At 42.0% G+C, this 18,864-nt stretch overlaps 1 protein-coding gene across 3 annotated transcripts in view; it reads right to left on the minus strand.

Moving 5' to 3' along the window:
- The window catches only part of NRG3 (neuregulin 3), a 611,592-nt gene that overhangs the window by 126,454 nt on the left and 466,274 nt on the right, over positions 1 to 18,864 (minus strand). The window lies entirely within an intron of this gene.

Genomic DNA, 18,864 nt, shown 5'->3' on the forward strand with positions numbered 1-18,864 from the left:
ATATGGTGTATATACAATACAGAGCTATCTGACTCAGTATAAGAAAGCTTCCTGTGTTATAATGACCACATGGTGAATCCATGAATGACGCTGCATCTAGCATAATGCTGGTGCCACTTGGCATCAGTAAATAAAACATTTTGGGTGTGCAAAATCATTCAGTTTTGCCTCCATGGTGATGCCACTCGGGACCATTTGGGGAAGAACTGAAATGCGCCTTCAGTTTAAAAGGCCTTATTCACATGATGCAAATTTGTGGGGCAAACTTACCAACAATGGTACTTTTGGTAAGTCATGAACCGTATGGACACAGAGGGGGAACAAGTTGGGGGACCCCCAAGGGAAGAAGGCTCAGAGCCCGGGGGGTGATGATGGGGCAACGATGAGTGGTCAGACTGGGAAGAGGTGTCAGAAGCTTAAGGGTTAACAGGGTTCAGTGAGTTGGGAAAGTCTGTGGCAGAGAAAAGTCCAGAATCAGAGGCAGAAGCTGAAGCAGGTGAGTGGGAAGAGGGAGGTCAAGAGGCAGAGATGGGTCTGGCTAGTGAAGAGTCATGGGTGTCTCCTCCCCACTGCTGCATCAAGTTCTCCTCCCTCCCTGACTCCCAGAACCAGGAGAGGTATGAAACAGGAGGAGCAAAGGCTGGCTGCACAGAGGTGCAGTCTCTGATCGCTTGCAAGAATCCCTGGAGAGGAAGAAACATAGATGGCTATGGGGAAGTGCGGACTTTTAGTCTCGACGACTGATTTCATGGAGTAAGACCAACAGGGCCTGAAACTCAACCAAGTCTGTGAAGATCGTGTTTCGCTAATAGCAACTTAAAACTTTGAATTGTGTGATTTCCTGATCAGTTTGCTCAGTGACAAGTGGCAACTGAGCTTCTGATTACTGACAGGCACCATTTATTCCCAACAGAGCACTGCTGTCACTTGGATAGTTTCATGGGAGATGGAAAGAAGATACAGTCCCAACCAAGGAGGAGTGGCAGATCAAATTAATGCTGAGATGGCAAAACTTACTAGAAGAATAAGAAAGAATTTTCAACAAAGAATGGGGAAGATTTGTAGATTATCTGGGGAAAAAATGTAAACAACTAAGTTCATTAGCAGGACTAACTTAAAACAAGCAGTTACATATATGTATGATGGAAAACATTTGGAGTAATTAATAAATGGACTTAAGGGAGATGCAGTATTGAAAATGTAAACATAAGAAACCATAGAAGTCAGGGAAGTCAAACTGTGTATTTTGACTGGAAAATTTATTTAACTTGTATAAGTATCTAAAATTTCAAAGATCCACAAAAATGGATTGTTTCAAGACAACACTTTGTGATGATGGTACACAATTTTCATGATGCCAAATCACAGTGTTTCCTCTCTTGACTTTGGACTTTGTTGGGGGGAAGGAATGGCATCAAAATTAGAGCAGAATTGCCTTCACTTTCTGGACAACAGATGTGGTGGTGGCAAAACAATGTGGAGGAAATTTTGTAAGACCTACCCTGCACTAGGTTTTGGCTTAGCCCTAATTTAAACAAATTGATGAACAGTTTCAGTTGTTTTGTTTCCATTTAGCTGAGGTGAATTAGAGTTTTTGTAGCACCATATGAAGCGCCCGTTTGTTCAATTCTACCATGCTTCTTCTAATGCAAAATAAAGGTATTAATCAATCACTCTCCTCTTTCATAAAAAAACAAAACAACCCCCCCCCCCAAAAAAAAACAAGCCCCCTAGCACTCTTTCTGAAATTTTCCATGGAGTTAGTCCTTTTTCAAAGAAGTACATGTGCATGTGTGCCTGTTTCTGTTTAGTTGGCACATCACAGTGTAAATTTAACTTGGGAAAAGTATCATTAGGATTAATATAAAAGCTAAAATCAAAACAAAGACCAACAGGCTAGAGAAGTTGGCTAAAGCGTATTCAGCTTTGTTTTGTTTTTTTATGTAACAGGTGTGCATTTAATGAGACTAATGCAGCTAAATAGGAAATCTAAAAAACAACAACCCAGCAAGTAAATGGAGGAAGCTTTAAAACAAAAGTTTTATGCTACATTATCTCCTCCTGTTTGCCGCTTCTCTGTTCCAACAGACGATTAGAAAACATAAAACAATAAACCAGCCATGTGTGGCTTGACATGTCAGTGGCAATCATCCCATTACCATCAAAACCCCAAGACATTTGTGCATAATCTACTCATTAGCATTTTTTATGGGAAACAAACAAGTGGAAATCACTTCCATTTCTGTGCCTCAGCGAGTGGCATGTAAAAAGTAAGCGAGTTTACAGGCTTACTCAAATGTAATTAGATTCCTCTCACATGTTGAGTATGGGGCATGGATACAGTAAATACCAATTTTAGGGTTTCATATCAAAGTCAGCAGCCCCTGTTGAATAGGCAGGCCTACCCAAAAGGCTGGGACTCAGCTACATTGGCAAAGAAAAAGTGCTTTACAACTTTGATGGCAGAAAGTAAGGAGGAATTAAAGAACCTCTTAATGAGGGTGAAAGAGGAGAGTGCAAACTATGGTCTGAAGCTCAACATAAAAAAACCTTAAAATCATGGCCACTGGTCCCATCACCTCCTGGCAAACAGAAGAGGAAGAAATGGAGGCAGTGAGAGAGATTACTTTCTTGGGCTCCATGATCACTGCAGATGATGACAGCAGTCACAAAATTAAAAGACGCCTGCTTCTTGGGAGAAAAGCAATGACAAACCTAGACAGCATCTTAAAAAGCAGAGAGATACCCAGCCGACAAAGGTTCATATAGTTAAAGCTATGGTTTTCCCAGTAGTGATGTATGGAAGTGAGAGCTGGACCATAAAGAAGGTCAATCGCCAAAGAATTGATGCTTTTGAATTATGGTACTGGAGGAGACTCTTGAGAGTCCCATGGACTGCAAGAAGATCAAACCTATCCATTCTTAAGGAAATCAGCCCTGAATGCTCACTGGAAGGACAGATCCTGAGGCTGAGGCTCCAATACTTTGGCCACCTCATGAGAAGAGAAGGCTCCCTGGATGTTGGGAAAGATTGAGGGCACAAGGAGAAGGGGACGACAGAGGACGAGATGGTTGGACAGTGTTCTTGAAGCTACCAGCATGAGTTTGACCAAACTGCGGGAGGCAGTGGAAGACATTACTGGGATTTCAAAGGTGGAATTGACATGGGGGGGGGGGGGGATTTCCGAAAGGTGCCATTTTGTCCTGGATCTTAGGCAAGTCAATAGAAATATAATGTCGGTTATTTTTTTAATATATATGGCAACCCTAATTCAACCCAATTTATCCCTCACCACCTATTCAAAACAGCCCTTCTTCACACACAAAAAAACCCACCATCAAAAGTTGTTCCTTGCTGATGAGGTCAGATTATGTGTTTTCCAGTAGGTTTCAACTCCTCAGTCTCTAATTTTACTAATTAAAAATTGGCTGTAATATAGATTCACAGTATAGTGGGACGCCATGACAGTATTTCACCCCATCATTCCAGCATATTGTTCTCGTGAATACATAATTTCCAGCACAGCGTCCAACCAATTAACATTGCTGGCAGCAATTTTGTATATAATTTGCAGTCCGGCAATAGTGCTTAAATAAAATACAAACTAAGCAGGCCAAGTGGACAGCATTTAGTGGATGATGCAGCCGCGTGGAATGTGAAATTCAATTCAAGACTGTCAGGATTGCCTGCTGTTACCTCCTCCTTGTGTATGGAAGGTGCCCTTTGGCAACATAAGAGTCCACACTCTGAGAATGAGCTTGCTGTTGTTTCAGTCTTGATTTCAATTTGAGATGCAGACATTTGTATTTGATTTGGTTTTCAATATTCTCAATGGTGGTGGTGCAGAACCTCTGGTCCACAGAGCCATTTCCCCCAAACCATGCCCATCTATCCCTCACCTGACAACAGGTGGGGTAGGTATAAAGACTGGTGCTTATAGCAAGCCCTGATCAGCAGCTGTTTGTAATCCATATTTTGTTGCTCATGAAATCTGAAATCAAACCAGAAGTGGGGGATACAACATTTTCTATCCAGCCAGCTTGCAAAGGAAAAAACTTCACTTGGTATCATGGTGATGTTAGGTGGTTAAGTGGAAGGAAGTTCTGGCCCAGTGGCCCAATCCAGTTCCCCGCTCTTTGTCTAGGAAAACAATCCCAACCCTTCTCAAGCTGCCTCTCTGATCCTTTGCCATCCCCAATAATTAACACCTGCTAGTTCCTCAGTAGGAAAATCACTGTCAGGTCAGAAAGCAGGCTGACACAATAGAGAGGGATGCTATCACTGGTGGTCAGAAAGAGTGATAGGAATGAAACACGCAGGCAAAATGAGGGTGTTTACAATGGCAGTATGATTCGGGAAGCAGACCCCCAGAGGGGAAAATCAGCAAAGTATTTTGTATCCAAAATAGCACACTGGAGCTCAAAGCAACAGTCATTTGTGGTAAAGATTCTACAGTGCCCCACCTGTGTATTGCCAAACTGTGGCCCCAGCTCTGTGCATAGCTGTCAACTTTTCCCTTTTTTAAGGGAAATTCCCTTATTCCGAATAGGATTCCTCGCAAGAAAAGGGAAAAGTTGACAGCTATGGCTCTGTGGCAGGATTTCTTTTGTGTGCTTGCAATACAAGTTGCCCAGCAGGGATGCTAATCCTTGTAATTCCTGCTTTACCCCCTCCTGCCCCTACCCTCTGACTTAAAATTGCTGCAGACTTTACATCCCAGACCTTCCAAGGGCAGGCAGCTGTGACATAATAGTTAAATGGAAATTAAATCTTGCTTGCTTTCTATTTAGTTTTAGTTAATGCAATAGCCAAAATCAAATTGACTAATTCCATTTTCATCATTGTATTAACTAAAATTAAATGCACATCTTTAGTCTGGAAGGATGTAGCTCCATCAAAGCAAAATAAGTACTGACTGTGATAATGGGCACAGCTTCCTGGGAAACTGAGCTTTAAATGATATTTCTGCACCTTTGTGATTGATAGGACTAGCCGGTAATCAGATGGATTTTATCAGGGCTCTCCAATCCTGGTGCTCTGAGGGAAGGATGTTGAAGGAAGGAACTAGTTTTGTTCTTCATTGTTTCTTGTCCTTTGCTAGTTTTGCCTCTTAAGAGCAGCAGTGTTAAAAAATCTAGTAGAGTTAGTTGGAAGTTTTACTTTTGCCTGGGATTCAAGGCGGCTCACAGATAAAAATAAGAACATAAAAAACCATTAAAGAAGAATTAAGCATAGATAGAAGACAAAAGTGGAAAGGACCTAACAGAAGCAGAAGACATCAAGAAGAGGTGGCAAGAATACACAGAGGAACTATACCAGAAAGAAATGGATGCCTCGTACACCCTAGGTAGTGTGGTTGCTGACCTTGAGCCAGACATCCTGGAAAGTGAAGTCAAATGGGCCTTAGAAAGCACTGCAAATAACAAGGCCAGTGGAAGTGATGGTATTCCAGCTGAACTATTTAAAATTTTAAAAGATGATGCTGTTAAGGTGCTACACTCAATATGCCAGCAAATTTGGAAAACTCAGCAGTGGCCAGAAGATTGGAGAAGATCAGTCTACATCCCAATCCCAAAGAAAGGCAGTGCCAAAGAATGCTCCAACTACCGCACAATTGCACTCATTTCACACGCTAGCAAGGTTATGCTTAAAATTCTACAAGGAAGGCTCAAGCAGTATGTGGATCGAGAACTCCCAGAAGTGCAAGCTGGATTTAGAAGAGGCAGAGGAACCAGAGACCAAATTGCAAACATGCGCTGGATTATGGAGAAAGCTAGAGAGTTCCAGAAAGACATCTACTTCTGCTTCATTGACTATGCAAAAGCCTTTGACTGTGTCGACCACAGCAAACTATGGCAAGTTCTTAAAGAAATGGGAGTGCCTGATCACCTCATCTGTCTCCTGAGAAATCTCTATGTGGGACAAGAAGCTACAGTTAGAACTGGATATGGAACAACTGATTGGTTCAAAATTGGGAAAGGAGTATGACAAGGCTGTATTTTGTCTCCCTGCTTATTTAATTTATATGCAGAATACATCATGCGAAAGGCTGGGCTGGATGAATCCCAAGCTGGAATTAAGATTGCCGGAAGAAATATCAACAACCTCAGATATGCAGATGACACAACCTTGATGGCAGAAAGTGAGGAGGAATTAAAGAACCTTTTAATGAGGGTGAAAGAGGAGAGCGCAAAATATGGTCTGAAGCTCAACATCAAAAAAACGAAGATCATGGCCACTGGTCCCATCACCTCCTGGCAAATAGAAGGGGAAGAAATGGAGGCAGTGAGAGATTTTACTTTCTTGGGCGCCATGATCACTGCAGATGGTGACAGCAGCCACGAAATTAAAAGACGCCTGCTTCTTGGGAGAAGGGCAATGACAGGCCTAGACAGCATCTTGAGAAGTAGAGATGTCACCTTGCCAACAAAGGTCCGTATAGTTAAAGCCATGGTCTTCCCAGTAGTGATGTATGGAAGTGAGAGCTGGACCATAAAGAAGGCTGATCGCCGAAGAATTGATGCTTTTGAATTATGGTGCTGGAGAAGACTCTTGAGAGTCCCATGGACGGCAAGAAGATCAAATGCATCCATTCTTAAGGAAATCAGACCTGAGTGCTCACTGGAAGGACAGATCGTGAAGCTGAGGCTCCAGTACTTTGGCCACCTCATGAGAAGAGAAGACTCCCTGGAGAAGACACTGATGCTGGGAAAGATGGAGGGCACAAGGAGAAGGGGGCGACAGAGGACGAGATGGTTGGACAGCGTTTTTGAGGTTACCAGCATGAGTTTGACCAAACTGCGGGAGGTAGTGGAGGACAGAGGTGCCTGGCGTGCTCTGGTCCATGGGGTCACGAAGAGTCGGACACGACTAAACGACTAAACAACAACAACAAGAAGCAAAACTACACACACACACACACACACTTTTTAAAAATAAAATAAAATATTTAAAACATACAAATATTTTTTTAAAAAAACACACATTATGGCACAAGCCTTTTCATCAAAATCAGTCAGTTCCCAAAAGCCTGTTGGAGCAAGACTGGTGGAAGGACAACAAGGAGGGAACCAGCTTCTCTATGGAGGATGTTCCAAAGTTTGGGGGCAGCCACTGAGAAGGCCCTCTGCCTCATCCCTACCAATTGTGCCTTTGAGGGTGGCAGAGCTGAGAGAAGAGCCTCCCCTGAAGATCTCAAAATCCAGGCAGGTTCAACGAGGTACTACAGTCTTTCAGATAGCCTGGACCTAAGCCATAGAAGGCTTTATAGGTCATATAACATGTGGACGATTCTTTGGCATATCTATAGAGGCTCCTCAGCAAACAAATCAACATGCAAAGCATTCCCTCAAGCTGGAAAGTCTGATAACCAACTAGGCTACAGGAGCACATTCACAGCAATATTGCATATGCTTATCAGTACTTCTGAGCACCAACATTACTATTTTACTTTGTATAAAACCTTCCCGAGTATATATTCTAATTAAATGCCAAATTCCTTTTGTCGCTGAATAGTTTCTCTAGTAAATATACTCCAGAGTATCTGACAGAAGAGTGATTTCCCTGGTGGTAGCACCCAAACACGATCCTTCCTTTGTTCATATTCCCTTTCAGAGAAAGTAACTTGAGTTATTTTAAGATTTCTCTAATGGCACATTAGCACTTCCAGGGATTCCCCAGGGTCCCAATTTACTGTTTAAGTAAAGCACTCTCAAATGCACACATGCCTCCATATCATTTCCATCTGATGACTTTGCAAACTAACGGCATAATTCCTTTCAGCCAAATCCATTCCTTCAGAAATAAATATAAACTCTTGCACCAAGGTATAAACTTCACTTTAAAAGACATAAAGTAAGATAACAATGGTATGTGGTACACCTACAGTAATTTATTTATTGTTAACTGCCTGCCTGTTTTTAAACTATCATGTGGATGTATTAATGACCCAAGCCAAAAATGAGGTGGGGAAATTGTTCCTGGACTGTAAAAGGTAAAGGACCCCCGGATGGTTAAATCCAATTAAAGGCGACTATGGGGTTACGGTGCTCATCTCACTTTCAGGCCGAGGGAGCCGGTGTTTGCCCACCAGCGGCGTAGCGTGGGTTGTCAGCACCCGGGGCAAGGCAAGTAATTTGCGCCCCCCTAACCCGTGGATTTGCCCTAACCCCAGATGTTGCGCCCGGTGCGGCCGGCCCCCCCTGCACCCCCCACGCTACGCCACTGTTGCCCACAGACAGCTTTCTGGGTCATGTGGCCAGCATGACTAAACTGCTTCTGGAGCAATGGAACACTGTCATGGAAACCAGAACGCATGGAAACGCTGTTTACCTGCTTGCCACAGCAGTACCTATTAATCTACTTGCACTGGCGTGCTTTCAAACTGCTAGGCTGGCAGGAGTTGGGACAGAGCAATGGGAGCTCACCCCGTTGTGGAGATTCAAATCATCCAAGAGGCTCAGTGGTTTAGACCACAACGCCACCTGCATCCTATGTGGACTGTACCACATGAGGCTCCAGGAAATTTTACCAAAAAAAAATAATAAAAATATGCCAGTTCCCTCCCCCCATATTTTTGGGAGGAGGCAGGCTTCCCCAGTGTCCAAAAAAATCAGGGGGTGGGAGAAGGCCAAGCACAGAGTCAAGCACAGCTCAGCTTCAGTGAGCAGCTCCTTCTCCTGACACAAAGAGGGCAGAAGCAGCCGCCTGCCAGGATGACCATTTCACAGAGTTTCTCCAGGGGTAGAAGAAATTCTCCAACTGTTTCAGGGATGGGGCTCACCATTAGTAGTGGGAACATTACTAGTACGCTTCTGAGCACAATTCAAAGTGTTGGTGCTGACCTTTAAAGCCCTAAATGGCCTTGGTCCCGTATACCTGAAGGAGCATCTCCACCCCCATCGTTCTGCCCGGACGCTGAGGTCCAGCGCCGAGGGCCTTCTGGTGGTTCCCTCATTGCGAGAAGTGAGGCTACAGGGAACCAGACAGAGGGCCTTCTCAGTAGTGGCGCCCGCCCTGTGGAACGCCCTCCCTTCAGATGTGAAGGAAATAAGCAGCTATCTTCTTTTTAAAAGACATCTGAAGGCAGCCCTGTTTAGGGAAGTTTTTGATATTTAATGCTGTATTATTTTTAACATTTGATTGGAAGCCGCTCAGAGTGGCTAGGGAAACTCAGCCAGATGGGCGGGGTATAAATAATAAATTATTATTATTATTATTATTATTATTATTATTATTATTATTATTATTATTATTAGCACAGCTTCTGAAGGGGAGGGGTGAACAAAAGACAAATCTCAGAAAACTTCTCAGGATTTTGTCCCCAGAGAAACTTTGATTCCACTTTAGCCAACAGAAGCACCCGACAAAAGCAGCAGAAGGCATCCACAGCCATAGGGAAGGCTACATCACCAAGTGATCTGACTTATGTTGTCATTAAAGTTAAAACCTACTTATTGCCTTTTATGACTGCAAAGAAGATGAGCTGCCACAGTGGCAAACGGCAGGGAGCTTGGGTATTATTATGATTATCCATGTGCAGCTCAGAGTCCCTAAGAAACAAATAATGTCGAGCTAGTCATTTTACGCGGCTCGGATTCCATGCAAAACAGGTAAAATTTACATCAAGTGCATAAAAATGCTTTGGAAAGAAGGCAGGAGCAATAATTCAGCCCTCTGCCTGCCCCGCAAGGAAGGGAATGAGACAGAGAGGGAACATTCTTTTTCAAGCTGCACATAATTGGAATTCTCTGGCCACAAGAGACAAGTTTGTGGAATCCAGCCATGATAACTAAATGGCAACTTTGTGTTTGGAGGCAACATACTGCCGATGACCACACACAGGGAGCAAATAATATGGGAGAATCATTGTCTTCATCTTTGAAATCAAAATGTGTAGGCTCAGCTCAGTGGTCTCAGATGTACAGGTGAAACTCGGAAAATTAGAATATCATGGAAAAGTTCATTTATTTCAGTAATTCAACTTTAAAGGTGAAACTAATATATGAGATAGACTCATGACATGCAAAGTGAGATATGTCAAGGCTTTATTTGTTATAATTGTGATGATCGTGGCATACAGCTGATGAAAACCCAAATTAACAATCTCAGAAAATTAGAATATTAAATGAAATCAGCAAAACAAGGACTGCAAATAGAGCAATATTGGACCTCTGAGAAGCAGCAGCAGCATGCATATGTACTCAGTACTTGGTTTGGGCCCCTTTTGCATCAATTACTGCCTCAATGTGGCATTGCATGGATGCTATCAGCCTGATGGAGCTGGTAGACAGCTGTCCTGGACACAAATTGACCTGCACCTCAAGAAAATCTGGCTTATGGAACTCTCCCAAAGCCACATCCCTTGTTTGGTCTCTTTTGCACCCCAGTTTGGGCCTTGGAGTCGTGGCACCTGATCCATGTTGGGGGTGACTCCCCAGCACAGGGTCAGTCCTGCTGGGTTCCTATCACCAGTATGTGGGCTGCCTGATGCTGAATAGATGCCCAGTGCCTTAGCGAAAGCTACATCTTACCTGTAATCAATAAAGTTGTTGCCTAATTCAACCCAATACTAATCTTCTGTGCTCATTTTCTCACTCCTCCCTGCAGTGGCCACAGACATCATGTTCCTGTGGCAGCAATCAAAGATACTCCTTTGAGAGTCTTCCACCATTGAAAATCTTGAATTAAAAGGTGGCATATAAGCAATAAATAAACAACTCTGTGATGGCCAGCATTCTGTAAGTCTCAACTGCCCAGTGAGTCAAGTGTTATGACGAATGTTACCTGCTCACAAATTCTCCTCTGAATTTCTAAAATTGCAAGACCATGGCAACATTAAACATGGGTGGAGTGTGTTCATGATTGGGTCTTCAAGCCGTTAGAGCCACTGCCACACAGGAAGTTTTTAAAATGCCAACACACAGCAAGGGATTGTCTGTTTCCATAGTATTTTTCTTGTGATTCCCCACTGCGTTTGAGCAAAATCTGTCCAGCGTTAGCATTTCATGTTCAGGCTGTTTATCCACAAAAATGGATTTGATTTTTTTTCTTCATGCAGAGCTGAATTATTCTTGAGAATCACATGTGAATTATTATTTGCCATCGGCTCAATTAAGCATCAGCTTCTGTATCCAGTTCTCTATTTAGTGATTACTGGTATATTCTGAAACATATTGGCAACAATAAACATGCAGCTTTCATGTTTCAGAAGAAGCAAAGCACATATATTGGCGATACTCCTTTTCCCCACCTCGGAAAGCTGACATTGTATGCTCTGTACCCCAATGTATGTGATACTATTTGTTGTATTTTTCAGGAAGTTCTTGTCCTTGAAAGGCATTTTCAAATTATCTTAAAAATGATTCTGACATAACAGATGTATCAGTCTCCTCCAAAATCCCCACTCAATATAGCTCCAAGCACGTTGGGATTGTCTGCTAACCGCTGTCTTGTATTTCTTTCTGTTTTTATTTTGCCATGTTTAGCACACAGCTTTCTTCGAGATGTTGACACTTTTGCTAAATGTATCATTCAATGAGACAAGCACGGTTCAAGTTGAGATATGCCTGCTCCCCCCCCCCTTCTTTTTTAAAAAGAACAACCCAAGAAAATATGGCAGGTTGTCCAGAATTTCACCATGCTTACTCACTGGTGCTATAAGGGCTGTTTCAAGTGTGAATATGTATATAAATCCAAAATGCCCCTTGAGAATAGTCAGATGAGGGTCAAATTCACATGCTTTTATTTCCAAATCTCCTGTGCAATGGTGATACAAAATTGACACACATTCAAAAACACATTAATAGAAATCTCCTTGAATGAAAACTAGTCTCTACAGTTGGTCAATTCTGACATGAGTATTTTGGGAGGAGGATGGCAGAGAGAAAGAAGTCCTACAATTCCAAGAAATATAACAACAACAACAACAACAACAACAACAACAACAACAATAATAATAATAATAATAATAATAATAATAATAATAATAATAATAATTTATTATTTATACCCCAGCCACTCTCAGGATGAAGTTAACAGTTAAGGAGAAGGGAAAGGTGGGTTAAGAATAGGCTTTTCTAAGCTGCATTTCCAAGAACACAGTATTGTTTTGCAGTCTCTTTGCTCATGTGCTGAGGAATATTTTTCTGCTCTGCTTCATGAAAAAATAAACATTTTAGTGTGAATAAAACATACTGCGGCACTATGGAGATAAGTAACTTTCACTAACTTCTGAAAAGAATGTACAAACAACAAAGGAAGTTTTCTTTCTTCCAGAAGATGTGCTTTTGTGTGTGTGTGTGTGTGTGTGTGTGTGTGTGTGCTTGCACAAAACCACCTCCCTCACTGAAAAAAATACCCCAACCCCTGCCCTCTGACATCTTAATAAACCCCTTATCTCCCCTTCCAAGTGTTTTTTTCCCAACAATTAGCTACTAATTGCAGGTGGTATAAGAAAAGTTCACACCTTATACTTAAAACGGAAGGCTGCCACCCCCAAACTTGATGATTCATACAAATGAATATGTGAAATTTAACTCCCTTCTTCAACTGCTTTTGACCTTTATTGCCCTTTTAGGAGTTTCAGATGTATGAATGCATTTTAAGGCACCAGTTTTGAATATCCACACACGGAAATCATTCATAAACTAGAAAAGGGGGGAGGAACCTTGTGCTTTTATTTTTGTACAGGAAATCCTTTTGGCATTATAGTATTATATCTACTATACATAGCCAGACTGTACTGCAACTGCCAGTGCCTACAGCCTGGGAAATTAATGGGAAGTGGGGGAAATTATGATACAAACAAATGATTTTGACTGCTTTTCAAATGCAATCTGCCTCCTTCAATCCGACTGTGGACAGCTGATCCAAATTTACTAATAAATGTAAAAAAATGAAAAATAAAAAGCAGCCTCCAGGCAGACAGCTGGTTCACAGAATGACTGTACATTTTTAAAAAGAAAACCCCTGTATTTACATCGAGACTATACATTTCAGCAGCCAAAGACTACCACAATGCCAGTGCATAATGAAAAAAGGTTATTCTTGAATGCCAACCTCAGTCAAATAATATTTGCAGCACTGTGCACAGAAATATGCATGTGTACGACAGGAGGTCACCCAAGGATCAATCACCAAAAACAATCACTCTTTACCTCAACATTAATACTATTTATTTCTTTAAAATTAGTGGGGAGTGCCCAGATCGGGGATTTGTAAAAACCCACAAGTACCGTGATATTTAAACGCACAATGCAATCTGTGAGTTTGGACTCATCACACCCAAAAAATGGGCAGTCACACCATAGTCAAATTTCAGCCCACCATCTTGAATCAAAATGGTGCCCAGCACCCAAAATCAATGAAGACTGCTGCCTGCACTTTAGCAATCCTCATGTTGAGTTTGGTGGCAATATCTCAAGAGGTGTCCAAATCTATTCCAAATAAGTCACATCAAAGTCATATTTAAGTCCACCATCTTGATTTAAAATGGCCCCCAGTATTTAGTGACAAAGTCTGCTGCTCCCACCTTGGGAACCCTTGTCCCAAGTTTTGTGATTATACTTGAGAAACAGCTGAACCTATGTAAAAAAAAATAGAAAAAGAAAAGTGCCTGTCAGCTTCTCTAGTTTATCTTAATAAAATGGAAAGATAATTGCTTCATATTGGGCTTTTTGTGATACTTTATGTTTCATTGTACCTGTACATTGCCTAGATATTTTATATAAGGGAACAGCCTATAAATATTTTAATAATCAAATAGGACAAATAAATATGGGTGAAGATGGTCCTTTAGACAAGCTTCCTCCCAACTATTTAGGATTTTCACAATTATCGCCGAATAGAATCATGGTTATATATCAAGGTCAGCCGTTATCTTACACAGTCAGATCAGAAGTACATTGCATGCTATTAATATTTTTTGGGGGGGTAGCAATTTAATATTACATTCCATATTTTAATAATCTTCCAATAAGTTGTGAATCTTAATATAGACTCTGATTAACAAATGCCTTACAGAAAAGACTTCGTTCCCCTTTTTATATATTGCGACAATGCAGAAATAAGGATACCCAGATCCATCGCTGAGGGTAATGCGAACTGCTCAATTTTGTGCTTCTTTCCTATTGTGCCAGGTTCCAGTCTCCGATACCTCCAGTTAAAGACAGCACGGCTGGTAAAGACCACCACATGACTGATCATTGAAAAATCTGCCAACAGTCAAAGTAGGTGGTTCTGAGCCAGATGGGCCAATGGTCTGAGTCACTGGAAAGGCAGCTTCTTATAAGGAAGGGAAAGGAAAGGAAAGGAGAGGGCTGATGCTTGCTTGGTCCTTATTCGCAGCAACATGGGGAACATTTCACAGGCATACCGAGAAACTTAGCAGATGGAAAAGCAGGAGCAGGGCATTTAATTTGTATTAATAGCACAGATTTAGACATCTTTGTAATGTTTACAAAAGCAGACAGAACGTCTCTTGGAGCTATGAGTAATGCTTAACATCCTTGAAGTGATACATTGATTAGGATGCAAGAATGAGATTTTATTCTGTCTTTTAAAAAATCTCAAATAAACAAAAAAATCCTTTTCCATGTTGGGAGCAGATCCTCCCCTTGGACCTGGGGAATTACAACTGAAGATTATGGGGTTACCATAATGAAGGTGATGGGACGGAAAATAAGGTTCCCCCAAAAAATTTGCAGCACTGTTGATTCCCACTCCTCTAAGAACATCAGCTCAAAATATTTCAGCTTTGGTACAGCACAGTAATCCATAGGAAATCAATCCAATATTATTCAGAGCCCAGTTAGTTTGTTAATCACGGTAATCTTACTCTGATAATAATTTTAAGCAAAAGAAAACATTTCAATAATTGTTTCTGTACTTAAGATAATAAGAGTCATCAGTTCATTTTCTTAGCAGAACATATGGCCATTTTGTGAACTAAATGCCTTGTTATCACTACAGGAAAATGAGGCATTGTGCCATATGAAGCTAAATTAAACATGCAATACAAATACAACATTGTGGGTTTTATTTAACTAAGCTTTATTCAGAGAAGACCCATTGAAGCTAATGGGTCTAGCTTAGCCACAATTGTCCATTTCAATGGGTTTACGCTGAATACAGCTTAGTTGACTACCATGCTGCATGCTTCGCCATTATTCTATAGGCTTTTCACTGGTTTGATATTCTTAATAAAGAATGCCTCACATCTCCATTTTCATCAGTCTTCATTGGGCTCTTTTGAGGGGCTGGGTCTGTCTACTTTGGGGCTCTTTGTTTTGTATTTGTCTGTTCACTGACCTGAACTTCTCCATAGCTCACTGGATGTGAGGGCAATCTGGCTGCGACATCTGTCACCCCATCGATCACCAGGGTTGATTCAGCTGATCTGGCTGGCTAGGCGGGTGTCCCCTTCCTCCCTCACCGATCCATGTGCATCCCTCCCGAAGCTGCGCGCTTGGTGGAAGAGGACAACCATCCCAGATAGGAGGGGTGTACCGTTCTTCAGTCAAGGGTACAGTGGTGCCTCGCAAGACGAAAATAATCCGTTCCGTGAGTCTCTTCGTCTAGCGGTTTTTTCGTCTTGCGAAGCAACCCTATTAGTGGCTTAGCAGATTAGCGCTATTAGCTGTTTAGCGGCTTAGCGGCTATTAAAGGCTTAGCGGCTTAGCGGCTAAAAGGCTATTAGCAGCTTAGCGGCTTAGAAAAAGGGGGGGAGCGAAAAAAATCGCTAGACTCGCAAGACGTTTTCGTCTTGCGAAGCAAGCCCATAGGGAAATTCGTCTTGCGAAGCGCATCGAAAAACGGAAAACCCTTTCGTCTAGCGGGTTTTTCGTCTTGCGAGGCATTCGTCTTGCGGGGCACCACTGTATACGATAGCTGCGCTCCCCTGCTAGAACCTGCAAACAAGCTCCATAGCTCACTATTTTGATTTCAAATCTGCCAGCAGTCAGCCATCTGAGCTTACAATTATTAGGAGGAAGTGGTGATGAAGATATCAAAGGAATTCTGAGGAAAGAATTTGAGGCTTGAGAATTAGGTGTTGAAAGTGACAACTGAAGGAGCAGCTAAATTAGTTTCTTCTAGGCTCACTGTGCAAAGCAGTTTTAGCCAAGTGTCTCCAAGGACTGATATGTTAGAGAACTGGAACCTTTATGGCCTGTATAAAGTGATTATGATCCTGGGCTACATAACTGGATTGGGTCGCCTCTCTGCCCTCCCCCCATTCTATACAGTGGCAAAGCATGAGCACTGTTCCAGAGTATTTCTCATTCTCATGTATATTATATCTATTCGAAAAAGGATTGGTTAATGAAGAAATTATATATCTTTCTACTCACAAGTGTTGAACTAATTGGCTGATGAAGAATTCAACAAACAGTAGTTGCTATCCAGAAACACTGTTCAGCAGGGTTCAGAGTTGGACATCAGAATCATACATTTGCTGATTATACAAAGCTACACAGCTTGCTCTCCGCTGGGTAAAGTCTGGCACCGTGATTCATTTAAGGACTTTCAGAGACTTTCAGAGACTTCAGTTTGTTAGTTTTGATGTTCTGAATTACTCCATAAAGTTTTTCACATTGTAATTGTTTCTGGCTATCGTGTTGCATTTGATATTGCTGACTCCCCCCATTCTATACAGTGGCAAAGCTACCTGCTCCGGCACCGGGAACAACGTACAGCCGGGGGTGTGGATGGCGCACGTCCCAGGGGGCGTGATGCACCGCTCGTGGGGGGTGCATCTCAGGGCTGAACAGCAAGCAGTGCATGTCCCTGGGTGTGTGCAGCATGTGGTGCACATCCCAGGGGTGCACAGCGAGCGACAAGTGTACCGGGGTGGGTGTGGTGGCACCACCCCGATGGCACTTGGGGCGACCTGCCGCCCCCGCCCCCACCGTTGTCCGCCAGTGATTATATATGCTATAAAGACTTCCCAGTGTGGATTGATATATGTATACAGTATTAGAATTTATCATTACAACTTTAGTTTGTTCCATGTGAATTAGTATTCAATCAATTTTATAAGATTATTTCAATCTCGGTAAGTTTTCCATTTTTGGTTGAAAGTGTGTGATGAAAACAAAGCAAAAAGTCTGAGACTGTAGGCCATGAAATAACTTTAAGCTTTATACATCCAGACCAAAAGAGACACACCTGAAATGCAGGAATTCCTGTCCCTCTTCTTTGAGTGTCTTATTCTTGCAGTAAAGACGGCTTGGTGATACATCATTTCAATTAAACATTCTAAATGTCACTCACTGGTGGCTCGCCGCACTTTACCCACCTTTGAAGTCTCATTCATTCAGAATGTCTGACAAGGTTGTGCAGTGAAACATGGAAAGAATAGGAGACTGTGTGCCAGAAATGAATGAGAAGACGTTAACCCTTACACTGCCATCCAATTTCTAAAAAGCCTCATCTCCCCCCCCCCTTTTTTAAAAAATTGGTTTCACAGGCATTTTATTTGGGGTGGGGTGGGGGTTTGTATAGTGATGGTTAACTGTTCTATGAATGAGCAAGGGGCCAGACTACTTTAGACCATAGTCAACAAAACTGCCCATTGCCATACAGTTAGAAAGATGTAGCCCGCCCACCCCCTTTGAGAAATGTTGCAAATATTACTTATTGGCGAGGAACAACAACAAAAAATGTAATGAGTTTTAGTTGCTCCTGATAAACACCAGAAGACTTAGCAACAAGCAGACCCAAACCCATATAAAACAAAGAGTTGGGTGTGTGTGTCTAAAATAACAATTTCTTTTAAAAAAAAACCTAGAAGCCTTCCTTTTAGGAATTCTAGGTGCCGAAATCCCAAGGGAACAGAAAAGACTGTTTATGTATGCAACCACGGCTGCGTAGATGTCATTGGCCCAAAGATGGAAAGAAGATCAAGTCCCTACCAGAGAAGAATGGCAGATCATGTTGATGGATTATGCCGAAATGGCTAAAACGACCGGAAGAATCAGAAATCAAGAAGACCAAAATTTTAATAAGAAATGGGGGAAATTTATAATTGATCTTAAAAACCATTGTAAACAGTTAAAATCGTTAGTAGGATTGAAATAACACTTGTAGTTTAATGGTGAATTTTGGACACAATTGAGAGGTAAAAGATTTGGATTATTATAAAAGATGCAGGAGGAGAGGATTAACAATAGGACCCACCAAGGGGAGGAGGGAAGTCCAGGATATTCTCTGGAATCTCATTTCTATGTTGTATGTTGGATATGGGACTGTAAAATTCAAATCTGAAAAACCAGAGAGAGAGAGAGCCTCTGGGGCAGCGGTGGAGGTGGTGGTGGGGGGAGCTTTCTCCATCCTGGGAAGGCAGGGAAAGTGAAGGACTGAAACTGTTCCACAAGCTGCGTGTGCTTATCTGACCTGTTCGATGTGTTGTGGAATGAGGCCTTCAGGATCTCCAGCCATCAGTTTTCATCCTGAGTAGCTGTGCAATGTAGCTCAGGATCTAAATTAGACCATATCCCTCTATAGGACAGAATGATCAGGACCCTTTGCATGCTATCAACATACAAAGATCCAGATTGCAGCCTAGTATCTGAAATTAAATATTATGTAAGTTGTGGAACAGATCAATATCACTGGTTTTTAAAGGCCATAGGAAAGGAATTACATCATTCTGTGCTATGTCCTCAGTGGATTTTGGCCAGCACAATGAGCCTAGATATCAGTGTTTTCAAATACCACTCCAATGTTTGAACACCAACACTGGACAGCTACTTGCCACAGCAACCCATCATTAATCTATCTAATTCCTAGCCATCTATATCAGTTAAACAAATGAAACCTCTACCCACAGCAGAGATGATCCTCCTGGACACTGTCAGCAGCCC

Source organism: Podarcis muralis, chromosome 6, assembly GCF_964188315.1.
Source record: "Podarcis muralis chromosome 6, rPodMur119.hap1.1, whole genome shotgun sequence".
Taxonomy (NCBI): Eukaryota; Metazoa; Chordata; class Lepidosauria; order Squamata; family Lacertidae; genus Podarcis; species Podarcis muralis.